The sequence below is a fragment of the Nomascus leucogenys genome, chromosome 15, assembly GCF_006542625.1.
Source record: "Nomascus leucogenys isolate Asia chromosome 15, Asia_NLE_v1, whole genome shotgun sequence".
In the NCBI taxonomy this organism is placed as follows: Eukaryota; Metazoa; Chordata; class Mammalia; order Primates; family Hylobatidae; genus Nomascus; species Nomascus leucogenys.
Window position 1 is genome coordinate 53293069 of NC_044395.1, and position 20605 is coordinate 53313673.

The 20605-nt window shown below is 40.7% G+C and overlaps 1 pseudogene; it reads right to left on the bottom strand.

The window, feature by feature from the left end:
- Positions 1 to 415: 415 nt before the first annotated feature.
- Positions 416 to 20605, bottom strand: part of LOC115838555 — a 42943-nt pseudogene continuing 22753 nt past the window's right edge.

Consider the following 20605-nt stretch of genomic DNA (forward strand, 5'->3'; position numbering starts at 1 on the left):
CAAAGCACAGATGAATCTTACTTGGTTCTGAGATAGAGAAGGAATTTCCCCAGTATTTAAATATATTCATATAACCAGTTACATAAATCTAAATATAAAACCAATTTCCAATAGATTTTAAGATGGCATTCACCATCTTTGTGAAAATTTGAACATTACCAGTGAAGTTCAATCCTCTCTTTAGAAGTGGAAAACGGTGATAGCATTTACTGAATCAGAATTACTTTTAAAATTCAAAAAGGCAAGCATATTCCTTTAACCACAAGTCAGTCTTAGTTAAACCAGGACTGCTCATCAAAAAATATTCTGTCATTTATGATCTGAATTCTGGTTTATGAAATCTATTGACTTATAATATACATAGAAAAGTTATGAGACATTTCTGTTTTGTAATAAATAAGGCAGTGGCCAATTCTTACTCCTTAGTAGCTTTTTTGAGATAAGCTATCAAGCCTACCCTTTCTGCCTTTCTTCTTAATGCTGGTGAAGCTCATTTTTGTTCCAGGGATATACTTCTTGGGATTCTCCAAATACTCCATCAGTGAGTACCTCCTCTCCCTAGGTGGTGCCTTTATTCTTATTGGCATCTGTGTAAGAGAATCCAGCATCCTGACCTGTCTTCTGCCCAAAGATACCGTGAAGATTTGACCCTGTCTTGTGCTAGCCTCCCTTTTCCATGGTGTGGCACTGGACACACTTCTCAACAAAAGTCTTCTTGCCTTTCTCAACATCACCTATATTTAATTCTCTTTTTTGTCACTGGTGCTACAAAGGTTCCCATTTAGAAGCTGGACATCCCACTCTCTCTAGCTCTACTTTTTGTATCCATTAACCTACCTTTACTTATCCTTCTTCCCCCAACACTTCTTATGCTCTCACAACCACAATTCTACTCTTTACTTCTATGGGGTGTCTCTCCCTCTTTTTTTTTTTTTTTTTTTTTTTTTGCTCCCACTGTATTAGTCCATTTTCACACTGCTATAAAGAACTTCCTGATACTGGGTAATTTATAAAGGAAAGAGGTTTAATTGACTCACATGTCCACACAGCTGGGGAAGCCTCAGGAAACTCACAATCATGGCAGAAGGGGAAGGAGGAACCTTCTTCACAAGGCAGCAGGAGAGAGAGAGAGGGCGTGTGAAGGAAGAACTGTCAATCACTTATAAAACTATCAGATCTCATAAGAACTCACTCACTATCATGAGAACAGCAGGGGGAAACTGCCCCCATGATCCAGTCACCTCACACTGGGTCCCTTCCTTGACACGTGGGGATCATGGGGATTATACTTGAAGATGAGATTTGAGTGGGGACACAGCCAAACCCTATCACCCACATATGAAGGAGAAGATGTGGCATTTATCTTTCCATACTTGATTTACTTCACTTAACATAATGTCCTTCAGGCACATTTGTGTTTAGCAAAGCAATTATCAACTACAAGCCTGAACAAAAAGAAATCCTCCTGCATTAGTCAAGGGTCTTCAGAGAAACAGAACCAATAGGATGTGTACATAGAGAGATTCATTTTAAGGAAATGGCTCACAAAATTGTGGGAACTGGCAGGTCTGATATCTCCAAAACAGGCCAGCAGGCTGGAGACTGAGGGAAGAGCTGATGTCATAACCTTGAATCTGAAGGCAGTGTGGGGGCAGAATTTCTTCTGCCTTGTGGGACCTCTGTCTTCTCTTAAGGCCTGCAACTGATTAGATGAAGCCCACTCCCATTATGGAGGGTAATCTGTTATACTCACAGTCTACTGATTTAAATATTAATCACATCTAAAAAAATACCTTCACAGCAAGTTTGACCAAACAACTGGATATGATAGCCTAGCCAAGTTGATACATGAAATTAACCATCACATTTTCCATTTTCCAAATCTCAGTAAATGGCAGTACCATGTACCCAAATGCCCAAGTAAAAAACATAGAATCTTCTAGATCCTTTCTCCTCCCTCACCCTGCATACCCAAGTACTGAAAATATGAATTCCCAAACATTTCTAGACTTCATTACTTCCTTTTCTTCCCCATGCCTACTGACAAACCATTGTCTCTTACCTGAATTGTTAAAATAGCCCCCTAACAGTTCTTCCTGCCTCGAGTCTCACCCTCCTGTTAAATTTCAAAACCATTAAATTCATTTCTCTCTGAAAATGCTTCAGTTATCCTCCATTGTTTACTAAACAGAATTTAACTTCCATAAGGCATGGCCCACAAGGCTTTTCATGATCTTGCCCCGATCACTTATCCAGCTTCATCTCTCACCACTGCATTTTATTTACCCCAAACCTAGACAGCTACTTGCAGGCTCCAAACGCCCTGTGACAATTCAAGTGCTGCTCCCTCTACTAGTAATGTCTTGCCAATATGGAAAATGTTCACTCTTCCATCATCACATTCCAAATTTTCCTTCTTCCCTGGCCATGCCCACCTTCCACCCACACTTCCTACAATACGGACTTACATTCTCTTTTTTCTGAGTTTCTTTAGTATTTGGCTTACACTTCTATTGATCACATTTCATATGGACATTAAAATATATTTACATGGTTGTCATCACTATTAGTATGTGATCTTGTTAAAGGATTATGTTTTTGTCTTTATTCATCTTTTTACCCTCAGTTCAAAAGACAAAGCCCAAGAGGGGCTTCAAGACAGCTGACTTGAGGCATATCGTACTCAGCCTCCTCAAAAAAGAACCAAAATAGTGAGTAGATAATCACACTTCAAATAGATTATCCAAGAGAGAAAACTGGAATTCAATCGAGACATGACAGGAAATACCTAAAGCAAGGCAGAAAGGGAAGTGAGGTGGCCTGCTAAGGCGAGACTGGCTGGAACACTGGAAAGACTCCCCATCATGGGGTAAGTGTAACTGAGAGACCCCGCAGTGGTCCACATTTCCACTGTGGACTACCGCAATCCTAGCCACAAGAGAACCCCTTCACCTTTGTGGGCCTGAAGCTGACATAGAGAGCTGCCTAGGGAGCACACAAAGGCACTGCTCCAGAGTGGGAGCTCATGCTTGGCCCCCCACACACCCTGAGTCATAAACAGCTATAACATGGTGCCATTTTGAGAGCCCAACCACCAACAGACCACACACTGCCCTGAGGCTCAACAGCACCTTCATCACCACGTTGCTGGAGCTCCACTGACATTCCCCACCTGCATCACTGCCATGGCTGGCTGCTGCTACCTGGGCCAAGGTGCAGGCCACAGGCAGTCACTCTACAGCCTCCAATAGTGGAGCCATCACACATTTTAGTGTACCCAGAGAGAGTCCCCCACCTGCCCAGCCTGGCTTTGCCCACATCCACCCACTCATGCCAGAGCATGTAGTCTAGGGACCTGGGGATCACCCAGTCCATCACCAATGGCACCTGAGCACTCCTGCTGGGGGCCTGAAGTTGGGTCCACCCACCCTGCTGCTACCACCACAGCTGGCACCTACTTGCACACACCACTTGCAGGCCTGCAGAGTGGCCTGTCCAGCCCATCACAGCCACTGCTATCACCAGCACACATCACTCGAGACACAGAGGGTTATCTTGCCACTGCTAGTGCCATCACTCACACCACACCTGTTGCCCAGGAGCCCAGGAACTCATCCACTCACCCAACTCACTGCTGACACTATCAGCATCTGAGCAAGCCACTTGGATGCCCAAGAATCAGCCCACTTAGACCTGCTAACACCAGTGCCAGCATATGCTGCTCAGGAGCCCAAGGACGAGAATGCTCAGCCTACTACTGCCACCACTGGGGCCCAAAGACTGGCCCTCCCATTGTTCCAGTCCTCAGCAAAACTTCGTAACAGCCTCCATTAACAATCACACCCTAAGTTACCGAGGAAATCACAGATACCACTGACACTATTTACAGCTAAAGAAATCATACAAAGACTAGACTACCATGCGCATTCAGTATCAAAGCCACAGTGCCCTATCTAAACAATACCATAGAAACATCTTCAGGAAAAAGTCTTCCCCTACAAAAGTAAAATCAAAAAATTAGAAGAAGCAACTGTTACACCAGATGTGCAGACATCAATGTAAAAACACAGGAAATATGAAAAAATAAGAAAATATGACCCCTCCAAAGGAACACAATAATTCTCCAGGAACAGATACCAATGAAAATGATATTTACAAAATCCTAGAAAAATAATTCAAAACATTGGTCTTTTTAAATTTCAACATTTGAAAACTTCAACAATAGACTAGAACAAGAAGTAAAGATCTCAGAACTTGAAAACAGGTCTTTTGCAGTAACACGGTCAGATAAAAATAAAGAAAAAAAATGATCAAAGCCTAAATAACATATGGGACACCATAACATGACCAAATATTAGAATTTCTGGAGTCCCAGAAGGCACCTATCAATAATAACCTTAAATGCAAATGGATTAAACTTTTCACTTAAAAGATACAGACTGGGTGAATGAATTTTGCTTAAAAAAATGGCCCAATGATTTACTGGTTACAAGAAACTCATTGTAAAGACACATATAGACAAAGTAAAGAGATGGAAAAAGACATTCCATGCAAACGGATCAAAAGCAAGAGGGAGTAGCTATACTTATATCAGATAAAACAGACTTTAAGATAAAAACATGACAAAGAGACACAGAAGGTGATTATATAGTGATAAAGGGATCAATTAAGGAAGATGATATAATAACTTCAAACATAGACTTATTTATGCACCCAGCATGGGAGCACCCATATGTATAAAGCAAATATTATTAGATTTAAAGGGAGAAATAGACTCCAACACAATAACATTTCAAGACTTAACACCTCATTCTCAGCATTAAACAGATCATGTAGACAGAAATTTAACAAAGAAATATTGGTTACATTGTATTAAGCACAAGTAAAAAATAAAAATAAGAAGGAAACATTGGATTTAAACTGCACCTTAGACCAAATGGACCTAACAAACATATACAGAAGATTTCATCTAACAGCTACAGAACACAGATTCTTCTCATCAGCACATGAAACATTCTCCAAGACAGACCATACGATAGGACACAAAATAAGTCTCAACAAATTTTTAATATCAAAATCATATCAAGTACCTCCTCAGACCACAATAGATAAAACTAGAAGTTATTAACAAGAGAAACTTTGGAAACTGTACACATACATGGAAATTGAACAACATGCTCCTGAACGACCATTAGACCAAGGAAGAAATTAAAGAGCGAATCAAAAAATGTTTGAAAGAAATGAATATCAAAACATAACATACCAGAACCTATAAGATACAGCAAAAACAGTGCTAAGAGGAAATATTATAGCAATAAGGGCTTACATCAAAAAAGGAGAAAGATTTCAAATAAACAATCTGGTGCACCTCAAGGAACTAGAAAAGTAAGAACAAACTAAACCAAAAATTAGCAAAACAAAATAAATAGTAAAGATCAGAGCAGAACTAAACAAAACAGAGACTTTTAAAAAATTACAAATGATCAATTAAAAAACTACAAAGGATCAATGAGATGAAAAATTGAAAAGATGAACAAAATTGATAAACCACTTGCTAGACTAATCAAGAAAAACAGAGAATAACTACATCAACAAAATCCGAAATGAAAAAGGAGATGTTACAACTGATATCATAGAAATATGAAAGATCATCAGAAACTACTTTGAATAACTATACACTAACAAACAGGAAAACCGAGAGGAAATGGAAGAAATTCTGTGCGTATACAACCTACCAATATTGAATCAGGAAGAAACAGAAAACCTGAACAGACCAATAACAAGTAATGAGATTAAAGCAGTAATAAAAAGTCTCCAACAAAGAAAAGTCCAGGACCAGATGGCTTCACTGCCAAATTCTACCACACTTTCAAGGAAGAACTAACACCAGTTCTCCTCAAACTATTCCAAAAAATTTAAAAGGAGGCAATTCTAACTCATTCTACCAGCATTACCCTGATACCAAAACCAGACAAAGACACAACAAAGAAAGAAAAAACTGCAGGCCAATCTTCCTGATGAATATAGATGTAAATATCCTCAACAAAATACTAGTAAACTGAATTCAACAGCACATCAAAAAATAATACAAAGCAATCAAGAGGGATTTATCCCAGGGATGCAGGGATGATTTAAAATATGCAAATCAATAAACATCATATATCGCATGGACAGAGTGAAGAACAAAAACCATATGATCACCTCAATAGATGCAGAAAAAGCATTTGATAAAATTCAAAATCCCTTCATTCTTAAAAAAAAAAAAAAACTCTTAACAAACTAGTAGGCATAGAAGGAATGTACCTCAACATAATAAAGGCCATACACAACAAAATCGCAAATCGCAACTAACATCATACTGAATGGGGAAAAGCTAAAAGCCTCTAAGAACTGGAAAAAGATAAAAATGCCCACTTTCACCATTCCTATTCAAGTTAGTACTGAAGTCCTAGCCGGAGCAATCAGGCAAGAGAAAGAACTAAAATGTATCCAAATTGGAAAAGAGGAGGTCAAATTGTCCCTCTTTGCTGATAATATGATCTTACATTTAGAACAACCTAAAGACTTCACCAAAAAAAAACTTTTTTAGATCGATAAATTCAGTAAAGTTGCAGGATATGAAATCAACATAGAAAAATCAACATTTCTATACACCAATAATGAACTAGCTGAGAAAGAAATCAAGAAGGCAACCCCACTTACAATAGCTACAAAACAATTAAAATACCTAAGAATAAAGTTAACCAAGGAAGTTAAAGATCTCTACAAGACAAACTACAAATTGCTGATAAGAGAAATTGAAGAGGACACAAAAAAATGGAAAGAAATCTCATGCTCAATGATCAGAATTAATATAGTTAAAATGATGACCATTCTGCCCAAAGCAATCTACAGATTCAATGTCATCCCTATCAAAATACCAACATCATTTTTCAGAGACTTATTTTTAAAAATCTTAAATTCATGTGGAGCCAAAAAAGAGTCCAAATGGCCAAAGCAATCTCAAGGAGAAAGAACAAAGCTGGAGGTATCAAACTGCCTGACTTCAAAATATATTACAAGGCTATAGTAACCAAAACAGTGTGATATTGGTATAAAACAGAAACATAGAGCAGAATAGAGATTCTTGAAATAAATCTACATATCTACATGTTTACTTTGATTTTCAGCAAAGGCACCAAGAACATACATTGGGGAAAGAATACCCTCTTCAATAAATGGTGCTGGGAAAAATAAATATCCATACGTAAAAGAATGAAACTAGATCCCTATTTCTTGCCATATACAAAAACCAACAAGAGGAATTAAAGACTTAAATGTAAGTCCCCAAATCACAAAACCACTAGAAGAAAACATAGGGAAAACACTTCAGGACATTGGTCTAGGTAAAGATTTATGGCTAAGACCTCAAAAGCACAGACAAAAACAAAAATAGACAAATGGGACAACATTAAACTACAAAGCTTCTGCACAGCAAAGGAAACAACACAGTGAAGAGACAGTCTGTTGAATGGGAGAAAATATTTGCAAACTATTCATTCAGCAAGGGATTAATATCCAAAACACACAAAAAACTCAATTAAAAAATGAAATAATCCCATTTAGACATGAGCAATGGACATGAATAGACATTTCTCAAAAGTAGACATACAAATGGCCAAGAAATATATTAAAAAATGATTACCATTACTAATCATCAGGTAAATGCAAATCAAAACCACAGTGAGATACCATCTTACCCCAGTTAAAGTGGTTATTATTAAAAAAAAAGAGAGAGAGAGAAACAACAGACACTGGAAAGGATGCAGATAAAAGGGAACTTATACACTATTGTTGAGAATGCAAATTAGTATAGCCACTACGAAAAACAGTATGGAGATTTCTCAAAACACTAAAAATGGAGCTACCATATGATCCAGTAATCCCACTACTAGGTATTTACCCAAAGGAAAATAAATCAGTACATCAAAGGGATACCTGTACTCACATGTTTATTGCAGCACTATTCACAATAGGAAAGATATGGAATCCATCTACAGATGAATGGATAAAGAAAATGTGGCATTCATACACAATGGAATACTATTAAGCTATAGAAAAGAATGAAATCCTGTTAGTTGTGTAACATGGATGAAACTAGAGGTCATTATGTCAAATGAAATGAGGCAGGTGCAGAAAGACAAACGTCACATAGTCTCACTCATATGTGGGAGCTAAAAAGTTGACCTCATGGAGGTACAGAGTAAAATGATAGAAGAGGCTGGAAAGGATGTGTGGGTGGGAGTGAGAGATGAAGAGAGGTTAGTTAATGGGTACAAACATACAGTTAGATAGAGATAAAAGATACACATTCTTGGGGAAAAATCCAATCTGATTAAAAATGGGCAAAAGATGTGAATAGACATTTCTCAAAAGACATGCAAATGGCGAACAGGTATATGAAAAGGTGTTCAACATCATTGATCATCAGATAAATGCAATAACTATAATGAGATATTGTTTCACCCCAGTTAAAATGACTTATATCCAAAAGACAGGCAATAACAAATGCTGGTGAGGATGCAGAGGAAAGGCAACACTTGTACACAGCCGGTGGGGCTGTGAATTATTACAACTACCATGGAGAGCAGTTTAGAGGCTCCCCAAAACACTAAAAATAGAACTACAAATGATCCACAATCCCACTGCTAGGTATACATCCCAAAGAAAGGAAATCAGTGTATCAAAGAGAGATCTGCACACCCATGTTTGCTCCAGCACTATTCACAATGGCCAAGATTTGGAAGCAACCTAAGTGTCCATCGATAGACAAATATATAAAGAAAATGTGATACATCTACACAAGGGAGCATATTCAGCCATAAAAAGAATGAGATCCTGTCACGGGGAACAACACAGATAGAACTGGAGATCATTACATTAGTGAAATAAGCCAGGCACAGAAACTTTGCAAGGTCTCACTTATTTGTGGGAGCTAAAAAAAAAATTAAAACAATTGAACTCGTGGTGATAGAGAGTAGAATGATGGTTACTAGAGGCTGGGAAGGGTAGTGGTGGATGGGAGAAGTAGGGATGGTAAATGGATACAAATATATAGTTAGATATAATGAATAAGATGTAGTATTTGATAGCACAACGGGGTAACTGCAGTGTAAAATAATTTGTTATATATTTTTAAATACCTAAAGAGTGCAATTAGATTGTTTGTAACACAAAGGATAAATGTTTGAGGGGATGGATACAGCATTTACCCTGATGTGATTACTATGCATGGTATGCCTCTATCAAAATATCTCAGGTACCCCATAAATATACACATCTCTTATGTACCCAGAAAAATTAAAAATTAAAGAATTTTAAGATAGAAGTTCTAATGTTCAATAGCAGATTAGGGTGACTGTTATCACCAACAATGTATTGCATGTTTCAAAGTAGCTTGATGAGAGGACTTGAAATATTCTCAACAAACAGAAATAATAAATGCTTAGAGTGATGAGTAACCCCAATACCCTGACTTGATTACACATTCTGTAACAAATACTCACATGTACACCATAAATGTGTATAATACTGTATATCAATAAACACATCAAGGGGAAAACTTATAAGAAAAAGTCCAGTATAGTGCTCATCACTTAGCAAACATCCAATAAAGGTTTGCAATGACCTTTTCACTTGTTTGTAAACATCTCCTTCTAGAACTAAGCTTCTTTTGGGGAATAACTGTTTGGTTTACCTTGTGCCTTGCAAAGTACTTGGCATATAAGAGACATCTAATAAAGATATTTCAAATGAATGAGCACTTCAGCCATTAAATTTGATCATCTCAACCTCAAATATGCTCCCCATTTTTCTTATACTGAAATATTCAACTAGGTAGAAATGTTCTCCTTGGCACGGACTAGTCTTCTACTTTGTTGTGTTGTTTTTTCTACCTATCCCCACCCATCTTAGGGAGTAGCACGGTATCAGGTACATGCTAGGAATACAATTATTATTGTGGATGAAATGATGAATAGGTTATACACTTGTGCATTCTTTTCTCTGAATCAGAGCTTTCTCATGTCAAAACTTATCCCTGACCCTTGCATCGTGAACTGTGGAAAACCAGGCTGAGAGAGTCTATCCAACTAGGTCAACTCTGCCCAGGAGAGATGAAACGACTGTCTCTTGTGATTAACCTATACACATCTCAAGAAGGCATGCACTCATACTCTCCAGGAGGATTATATTTCATCTTGATGATCAGATGAAGGATGAGGACAGGAAGAGTCAGACGGAGGAAAGCTACTGCTAAAGAAGAGATGCATGTACGTTGGGGCTAAAATGAAGCCATAGCTAACCAGGGTGAATTAACGCAAAGGAAGTTGCAGCTTCATCTAGAGCCAAAAAGCAATAGCTCACCTTGAACCCAGAAACACTATTACATCTTGAGCAAGCAGCACCAAGAAGGTGATAAGCCCTTTACATGATCTTTTATCAGAGTTCCGGGTTTCCTGATCCTATTTACAGCTGAAGTCCTGGACTCCCTCAGCTTATTCCCACCTTTACTCCTTAATTCTCTATTCCTTCTGATTGTCTTCTCTTTTGAGGTCCAAGGTCAACTCTCCAGACAAATATGACTTCTCCAATGTGATCCTCAGCCCCTCTCTTGGAAATGGTTTTATAGGATAAGCAGTGTAGCAGAACGGAAAGAGAAGGAGCTTTGGGGTAATGAGACGAGCACTTAAATTCCACTCACAAGCTGTCACCTCGGATAAGCATCTTAACCTCCAAAGCCTCTGTTTCTTAATAAGCTTAATAATATCTACCCCATAGGGTAGGTTTGTGTATCAAATGAGATAAAAAAGAGTAGTTGCTATAATCGGCATCATTAACCCTCTTTCTTTATTGGCATCTGTCCTGAGGTAAACACCTTTCCCATCTGGCTTCAGTCCTGGAGAGTCAGCCCTACTTTTCCAGGAATCCCTGGTGAGGAATAAATTCGACAGAAAAGTTCTCTGTTTGGGTTATTGTTGGTTCCTTAAAAACCACCTTGCTGTTCACAAGAGAGCTTTTAAAACTTGAGCACTTACTATATAAACACACCTCAATGAACATGCCCATCTACTGTAAGATTCTTGAATGTAAGATAAGGTGCTCTGCCCTAGAATGGTGGATGAGAAGGAAGTCCCCACCATTCCAGACAAGGCTGAAAGCTTAGGAAAGTCACACAGATTGACAGAGATCCAATAGCTGCTGTCTCCCTCCTGTTTAAAACACAGCCTGGAGAGTCTGAGCTTGCAGTTACCCAGGTTTCTGGTGCTAACTCACAGTCCCTGAGAAAATCAGCACCCTGGGGCACATTAATCATTCTCTTTCACAAAGATAAAATATTTTCTCTACTGATCCTGGACAGAGAGCTTGCCTAGAAATGATCTGCATTCTAAGGTGACTCCTTTTAATCTTCTTGTCTCTTGGAAATGTCTTTCCATCCAGGGTTCTGCCTGCATCCTGGCACTCTCCTCATAATTTACCATGGTACTATGGTATTCAGAGATCTCAGAAGTTATATAATTTAACCCCAAATTTGTACATAGAAAGAAACTGAGGCTCACAGAGGGGATAAGGCATGACCTAGAGGCACAGCAGTCAGAGCCAGACTCAAGTCCAGATACTTGTCCAGCTGCCTGTCCCACCAGACAAAGGGCAATCATGCATTGCCAGTACCACCAATACCACACCTTAGAAACCAGCTGCTGTTAAGAAACTAGGCCTCAAGGATCTCTTTCTTTTTTTTTTTTTTTTTTTTTTTGAGATGGAGTCTTGCTCTGTCATCCAGGCTCTGGAGTGCAGTGGTGCAATCTCACCTCACTGCAAGCTCCACCTCCTGGGCTCACACCACTCTCCTGCCTCACCCTCCCGAGTGGCTGGGACTACAGGCGCCCGCCACCATGCCTGGCTAATTTTTTGTATTTTTAGTAGAGACGGGGTTTCACCGTGTTAGCCAGGATGGTCCCAATCTCCTGACCTCGTGATCCAAAGTGCTGGAATTACAGGGGTGAGCCACCACGCCCGGCCAAGGATCTCTTTCTTATATGCTATGTGATCCTGAGCTGGTTACTTCTCCTCACTCCTCAAAGCATGGTCCCCAGACCGGCAGCCTCAACAGCACCTAGGAGCTTGTTGGAACTGCAGAATCTCAAGCCCTACCCCATACCTGCTTTTAACAAGACCCTCAGATTGTATAAGTTTGAGGAGCGCTGACTTAAATTATCTGAGCTTCTATTTCTTCATCTGTTAAAGGGGATAATAGTGTCTGCCTTATGAGTTTGTTCCCAAAAAATTGACAATAAAGTAACTTGCAAGCAGTAAGATGGCTTTATTTGAAAGCTCAGAGAATTTTTTCAAGGAAGTTTAAAACTCAGACACATAGCAATAGTAAAGAAAATCTCTGTATACTGCCTCAATTTAATTCAAATATCTTATAACTTAGGATAATGATTAAAGCAGGAGCTAGAAACTAATTCAAATTATGAGGCAATATATAGTTGTTGGCTCTTGGATGAGACTGCCTGGGTTTGTGCTTTTTTTTTTTTTTTTTTGACAGAGTCTTGCTCTGTCACCCAGGCTGGAGTACAGTGGCACGATCTCGGCTCACCGCAACCTCCGCCTCCTGGGTTCAAGCAATTCTCCTGCTTCAGCCTCCCAAGTAGCTGGGATTACAGGCATGCGCCACCACACCCAGCTACTTTTTGTATTTTTAGTAGAGACAAGGTTTCACCGTATTGGCCAGGCTGGTCTTGAACCTCTGACCTCGTGATCCTCCTGCCTCGGCCTCCCAAAGTGCTGGGATTACAGATGTGAGCCACTGTGCCAAGCCTGTTCATTTACTAGAAAGGTAAGCTTGAGCAAGCTTTTACCTTCACCAACCTCTGTTTCTACACCTGTAAATTGAAGCTAATAATGCATCATGTGGTAGTAATGCAGCATCTCAGGGAGAGAATCAGTAAAGTACTTAGCATAGGGTCTGGCACATAGTATATGTTCCCACCATCATTGTAATCTTCATCATCATCATTGACAATCATATCAATGTCACTCAACAACTGCAACTTGGAAAGGTTTCCACATAGGGAATTTTGGGAAGGCTTCCTCATAAAGAAACCATTCCACTTGGGACATCTTCTTGATGACAGACAGGACAGGAACTTCTCCTTCTAATGTGAATAATGAACTGCAGACTTCATTTCCCTCCTGTGAAGACATGTTTATGAGTGGCAAGAAAATTCAGCTTTCTCCTATTTAAGCCAGACTTCTTTAACTCCTTACTAGTTCCCTTTACTCTAGCCTATTAAGTAAAATTTTATATTTGTCATAGGTTTTTGTAGGGAAGAGCTCAAGATACTTATATATAGCCTGACAAATAACGGCATTTCAGCAACTGAACAGCTATGTTCAGTTCACAATTACTAACTAGACTTTGACCAAGTTTTCATGCAATCTGAAATGTGAATTCTCCATGAGGGCTTTGCAGAATACTAGGACTCTAACTCCCTAACTTATCCCCCTGCCCCCAAAATTATACTAATTAAGCTGCCTCCATCTTTCATATCAGAATAAGTTCCAGAAAAGGAGATTCAATTCAGCTCACATTTTAGTGTAAGCACTATATTAGCTCAGTGAAATCCTTAGGAATAAAGCCTAGAGACCTTTGATAACTAGTAAATGATATCTGAGTGACCTTGGTAATTTGCCCAAAGTCACACAATTGGTCAGAAAAGATGACATCCCCTTCCTTCCTTCCTTCCTTCCTTCCTTCCTTCCTTCCTTCCTTCCCTTCCTTCCCTTCCTTTCTTTCTTTTCCCTCTGTGACCCAGGCTGGAATCTAGTCGGCTCACTGCAGAACCCTGCCTCCGGCTCCCCTGATTCTCCTGCCCCGGCCTGCGGGCTGCCTGGGATTGCCGGCGCGCGTCACCACCGCTGCCTGCTTTTTCTCCTTTGGCTGGAGGCGCGGTTTCGCCATGTTGGCCAGGCTGGTCTGCAGCTCCTGACCCCGAGTGCTCTGCCCGCCTCGGCCTCCCGAGGTGCTGGGACTGCAGACAGAGTCTCGCTCACTCGGTGCTCGGTGTTGCCAGGGCTGGAGTGCGGTGGCGTGGTCTTGGCTCGCTGCAGCCTCCACCTCCCAGCCGCCTGCCTTGGCCTCCCAGGGTGCTGGGATTGCAGCCCCTGCCCTGCCTGCCCCGTCTGGGAGGTGGGGAGCGTCTCTGCCCGGCTGCCCCGTGTGGGAAGTGAGGAGCGCCTCTGCCTGGCCACCCATGGTCTGGGAAGTGAGGAGCGCCTCTGCCCGGCCGCCCCGTCTGGGAAGTGAGGAGCGCCTCTGCCCGGCCACCCATCGTCTGGGAAGTGAGGAGCGCCTCTGCCCGGCCGCCCCGTCTGGGAAGTGAGGAGCGCCTCTGCCCGGCCGCCCCGTCTGGGAAGTGAGGAGCGCCTCTGCCCGGCCGCCCCGTCTGGGATGTGGGGAGCGCCTCTGCCCAACCGCCCCGTCTGGGAGGTCTACCACGGAGGTTAGAAGCAATGTGGGGGCTGGACGTGGTGGCTCACGCCTGTAGTCCCGACGCTCTGGGAGGCCGAGGCAGGTTGATCACTTCAGGCTAGGAGTTCGAGACCAGCCTGGCCAACATGGCGAAACATATGAAAAATACAACAGACAAACCTACCAACCAACCCAGCGACAACAAAACAGGTCTACCCTGGAGTCATACTCTAATTTTTTCAATTTTCCTCCCTTTCTGATCCTTTATCCCACTTTCTTTTTCTTCGTCTTCCTTCTCCTTTGTCAAACAGAGGATTGAGTTATTATCATTGATCCATACAAAGTCCCTCTCTCATTCATTTTCTTTAATTCCCACTCCCTATTTCTATTCCCCCTCTTCCCATGTGCAACTTTCCTAATATGTTTGATACGCATCTTTTTGTTTGTATGTATTTTTAGAAAATGTTTATTGTTTTGTGTGCAAAAAAAATTAATTAAAAAAAAAAAAAAGAAAAGATGACATCCAGGTCTTAAAAAGTACTAAAATTGCAGAGTCCAGTGTCTCCCAATTCCAAACACCATATTTGTTCTTCTCAGTGTTTAACCTAACCTCTCCTGCTTTGGTCTAAGCCTATCTATCCACTCTTATTTTACCACTGACATACAAATTTTTAGTGATTCCTTTTTAAATCTCACTTACCTTGCCCTTCATATAGATATCATCTAGGGGAAAATAAGTCCAACCCCATTGGTCCCAGAGTTCACTACCTTTGACTGAGAGGAGGTGAACCAAGGTGTGGTATGTTCATTCCCTTAAGAGTTAGGGTAAAGAAAGGGGTACCCTGTGAACTGTGAGGATCCTGACATGATAATCTAGATATCTGTCTCTGAGCAAGAGAGCACAGGGAGTAATTACAGGCTCTTGCTTTTGTACTGAGCTCAACAATTTTCAAAGCATATCCACATCCTGTTGAGCCTTCCAACCATCCCATGAGGAGGGCAGAGCAGGAATTATGATTAATGAGGCTCAAAAAAGGCTAAATGATTTTTCCAAAGTCAGAAAGCTAGTGAGCAGTCAGGCTGGGACCACAGCCTAAGCCAGGGCTTTCTCTCACACACATTGGAAAAGAAAGCTCAGGATGGATCATCCCTTCAGCTATTATTAGAAATTCTCTGATCATCAGCTGATGCTTTAATGGGGCTGAGCTAGTGGTCAGATGTGCATAAGAATGGTACACAAATCCACCACCATGAGGAAGCCTGGGGAGGGGTAGGATAGAGAAAAGGGGAGAAGAGGAGGGTTCCAAGGACAAACATCTTAAACTCCAATCCACCTTTTTATCAAAGACTAGATCTGATGGTGCCAAACCAACCCATTTGCAAGCTTTTTCTCCCTCAGTTCCTAGACTAGGTGATCCTGGGGAACAAGAGCTTTGCATCCCAGTGATCTGTGCCTTGCTGGGCACAGGGTAAAGTCTCATATAGATTTGATGAATGAATGGATAAACAAATGAATCACTATGTGTCCACACTAACTCCAGGTTTTGTCTTTCACAAGGCTTCTTGAACGCACCTTGGTTCCACCCCTCCCCAACCCTGCATCCTCTCCAATGTTTGACCCAGGTCAGTGTCAGGGGTCCAAATCAATAAGAGAATTATAGTCTAATAAAGGTCTGAGCCTGGCCCAGCACAGAGCACAAGCCTCTGTCATACTGAGACAGCAGCAGTTTTCAGTTAAGACAATCCAAGCAGTTCTATTGCTCCTTCCCTTCTGGCACATCAGATTGACATTTCTCCCAGCAGGGGGATTTCTTGTTTCAAAACAAAACAAAATCAATACAGTTTCATTAGCCATCCAATGTAATAAACTTGCCCCAGATGACAGCCTCTAGGTCCAAATCTGACCAATCCAAGATGAGTCTGAGATACCAAAGGAATGTATCCAAACAGTCTCCAATTCCCCCGCCCCCACCTCTCTCTCCTGAGCACCATCAGCCTGATCTTGTTCTTTATCACATCTGCCTGACCTTCTGCACAGTCTCTTAATCACTCTCCTGGGCTCCAGGCTCTCTGCTCTCCAGTCTTTCCTCTAGCTCATCTGAAATTTTTCCTCCTCTCTATGGCATTTGAGGTCCTTCCTAATGTGACCCACCCCTCCTGACTGATTTCTCTCCACTCCTCCCAATCAAGCTACAGATCAACAGACACACTCCCCAGAGAGCAAATGAATTCCCTATCAGGAGTTCTCAGCATGAGAACTCCTCATTTTTCAAGGCCCACTTACTCTGGGAAGCCTCCTTCAAAGGCCCCCAAAAAGGAAGTTACTCTCTTCTCCATGATCTCTTAGTATTTTATTCATGTCCTAATACCTGGCACATCATCATAATTTTGGTTTACAGGCATACTTCATTTAATTGCACTTTGCTTTACCAAACTTCACAGATAGTGTTTTTTTACAAATTGAAGGTTTATGGCAGCCCCATGTTGAGCAAGTCTATCAGGGCCATTTTTTCTGACAGTATATGTTCACTATGTGTCTGTGTCATATTTTGGTAATTCTCACAATATTTCAAAACTTTGTCACTATTATTATGTCTGTCACGATGATCTGTGATAAGTGATCTTTGATGCTACTATTGTAATTGTTTTGGGGTGCTATGAATTGCACCAATATAAGACAGCAAACTTAGTTGATAAATGTTGTGTGTGTTCTAACTGCTTCACTGACCAGCCGTTCCTCCAACTCTTTCCCTCTCCTTGGGCCTCACTATTCCCTGAGAAATAACAATATTAAAATTAGGCTAATTAATATCCCCACAATGACCTCTGGTGTTCAAGTGAAAGGAAAAGTAGCATGTCTCTCACTTTAAATCAAAAGCTAGGAATGATTAAGCTTAGTGAGGAAGGCATATTGGAAGCCAAGATTATTGGAAGCCAAGATAAGTGGAAAGCCAAGCCTCTTACACCAGTTAGCCAAGTTGTGAAAGCAAAGGAAAAGTTCTTAAAGGAAATTAAAAGTGCTGCTCCAGTGAATACACAAATGATGAGAAAGCAAAACAACTTTATCACTGATATGAAGAAAATATTAGTGATCTGGATAGAAATCAAACCAGCCACAACATTCCCTTAAGCCAAAGCCTCATCCAGTACAAAGCCCTAACTCTCTTCAGTTCTATGAAGGCTGAGAAAGACGAGGAAACTGCAAAAGTATAAAGCTAGCAGAGGTTGGTTCATGAGGTTAAAGGAAAGAAGTTGTCTCCAGAACATAAAAGTGCAAGGTGAAGTAGAAAGTTCTGATGTAGAAAGAAGCTATGAAAATTTATCCAGAAGATCTAGCTAAGATCATTGATGACAGTGGCCACACTAAACAACAGATTTTCAATATACATAAAATAGCCTTCCATTGGAAGAAGATGCCATTTGGGATTTTCACAGCTAGAGAAGTCATTGCCTGGCTTCAAAGCTTCAAAGGATAGACTGACTCTCAGGGGCTAATGCAGCTGGTGATTTTAAGTTGAAGTCAGTGCTCATTTACCATTCTGAAAATCCTAGGACCCTTAAGAATTATGTAAAATCTACTCTGCCTGTGCTCTAGAAATGAAAAAACAAAGCCTAGATGACAATACATCTGTTTACAGCATGGTTTATTGAATATTTTAAGCCCACTGTTGAGAACTACTGCTCAGGAAAATAAGATTTCTTTCAAAATATTACTGCAGGCCAAGCATGGTGGCTCACACCTGTAATTCCAGCACTTTGGGAGGCCAAGGCAGGTGGATCACTTGAGGTAAGGAGTTCAAGACCAGCCTGGCCAACATGATGAAATCCTATCTCTACTGAAAATACAAAAAAAAAATTAGCCAGATGTGATGGTGCATGCCTGCAATCCCAGCTACTAGGGAGGCTGAGGCAGGAGAATCACTTGATCCTGGGAGGTGGAGGTTGCAGTGAGCTGAGATCGCATCACTACATGCTAGCCTGGGTGACAGCGAGACTCCATCTCAAAAATATATATGTATTACTTCTCACTGACAATGCACCTGGTCACTCAATAGCTCTGATGGAGATATACAAGGAGATTAATGCTGCCTTCATGCTTGCTAACATAACACTCATTCTGCAACCCATGAATCAAGGAGCCCTTTCCATTTTCAAGTCTTATTATTTCAAAAATATATCTCCAAATGCCAAAGCTGCCATAGATAGTGGTTCCTCTGATGGAATGGAGCAAAGTAAATTGAAAACCTTGTAGAAAGTTTTCACCACTCTAGATGCCATTAAGAACATTTGTGATTCATGGCAGGAAGTAAAAATATCAACATTAACTGGAGTTTGGAAGAAGTTGGTTCCAATCCTCATGGATGACTTTGCAGGGTTAAGCGGAGCCCAGGTTGGACACAGTGGCTCATGCCTGTAATCCCAGCACTTTGTGGGGTGGATCACTTGAGCCCCGGAGCTCAAGATCAGCCTGGGCAACATGGCAAAACTCCATCTCTATAAAAAATACAAAAATTAGCTGGACATGGTGGCATGTGCCTGTAATCCCAGCTACTCAAGAGGCTAAGGTGGGAGGATTGCTTGAGCTCAGGAGGCAAAAGCTGTAGTGAGCCATGATCGTGCCACTGCACTCCAGCCTGTGTGACAGAGTAAGACTGTCTCAAAAAGAACTGGAGAGATGTGACCAAATTGTGGCAATCTCATGATAAAACTTGAATGGATGAGGAGTTGGAGTTGCTTCTCAAGGATGAACAAAGAAAGTGGTTTCTTGAGATGGAATCTACTTCTGGTGAAGATGCTGTGAATATTGTTGAAACAACAATATTAATAAAGCAATAGAAAGCTTTGAGAGAATTGACTTCAGTTTTGAAAAAAGTTCTGCTGTGGTTAAAATGGTACCAGACAGCATCATGTACTACAAAGAAATCTTTCCATGAAAGGAAGGCTCAATTGATGTGGCAAACTTCATTTTTGTCATTTTATTTTTTTATTTTATTTTATTTTATTTATTTTATTTTATTTTGAGGCAGGATCTCACTCTGCCATCCAGGCTGGAGTGCAGTGGCACAACCTTGAATTCCTGGGCTCAAGCAACTCTTCCACCCTACCCTCCTTAGTAGATGGTAGTATAGGCATGCACCACCACACTCAGCTAATTTTTTTTTATTTTCTGTAGACACAGGGTCTCACTATGTTGCCCAGGCTGGTCTTAAACTCCTGGCCTCAAAAGAGTCTCCCATCTCAGCCTCCCAAAGTGCTGGGATTTACAGGTATGAGGCAATATACCCAGCCTGTTGTCTTATTTTAAGAAATTGCCACAACCACTCCAACCTTCAGCAACCAAAATTGAGACGAGACCCTCCACCAGCAAAAAGATTACAAGTAGCTGATGGTTTGGATATCATTAGCTTTTTGTTTAGCAAATAAAGTACTTTTAAGGTATGTACTTTTTTGTAGATATAATGCTTTGCACACTTAATAGAGTTTATAGGGTAAACATAACTTCTATATGAACTGGGAAACCAAAACGTTCTTTTTACTCACTTTATTGTGTTAGTCTGGAACTGAACCACATTATTTCTGAGCTATGCCTGTACTTGTCTCTTCCCCTACTCGTAAACTCCTCTAAGGAAAGAAGTCTCCAGAACATAAAAGTATAAGATGAAGGAGCAAGTTCTGGTGTAGAAGCTGCAGCAATTTATCTAGATGATCTGCGATTATTGATAATGGTAGCCACACAAAACAACAAATTTTCCATGGAGATTAAATAGCCTTCTATTGGAAGAAGATGCCATCCAGGACTTTCATAGCTAGAGAAGAGAGTACAATGCCTAACTTCAAAGCTTCATAGGACAGACTGACTGTAGGCTAGGTTTGGAGTATTATTCAACCTTCAGACATTCTTGAACACCCCATGCCTACCATAGTATCTGTACCAAGCACACAAAATATGTTGAGCTGCACTGAAAGAGGTTATTGAAGATTGTCAAAATGTCAGGCAATTCACATGTTGCATAATGGTAAGAGCTCTCGAAAGTTAAAGAACACCTACCTAAGAGTATGTAAATTATTAAAACATTTTAGAGGGCAATA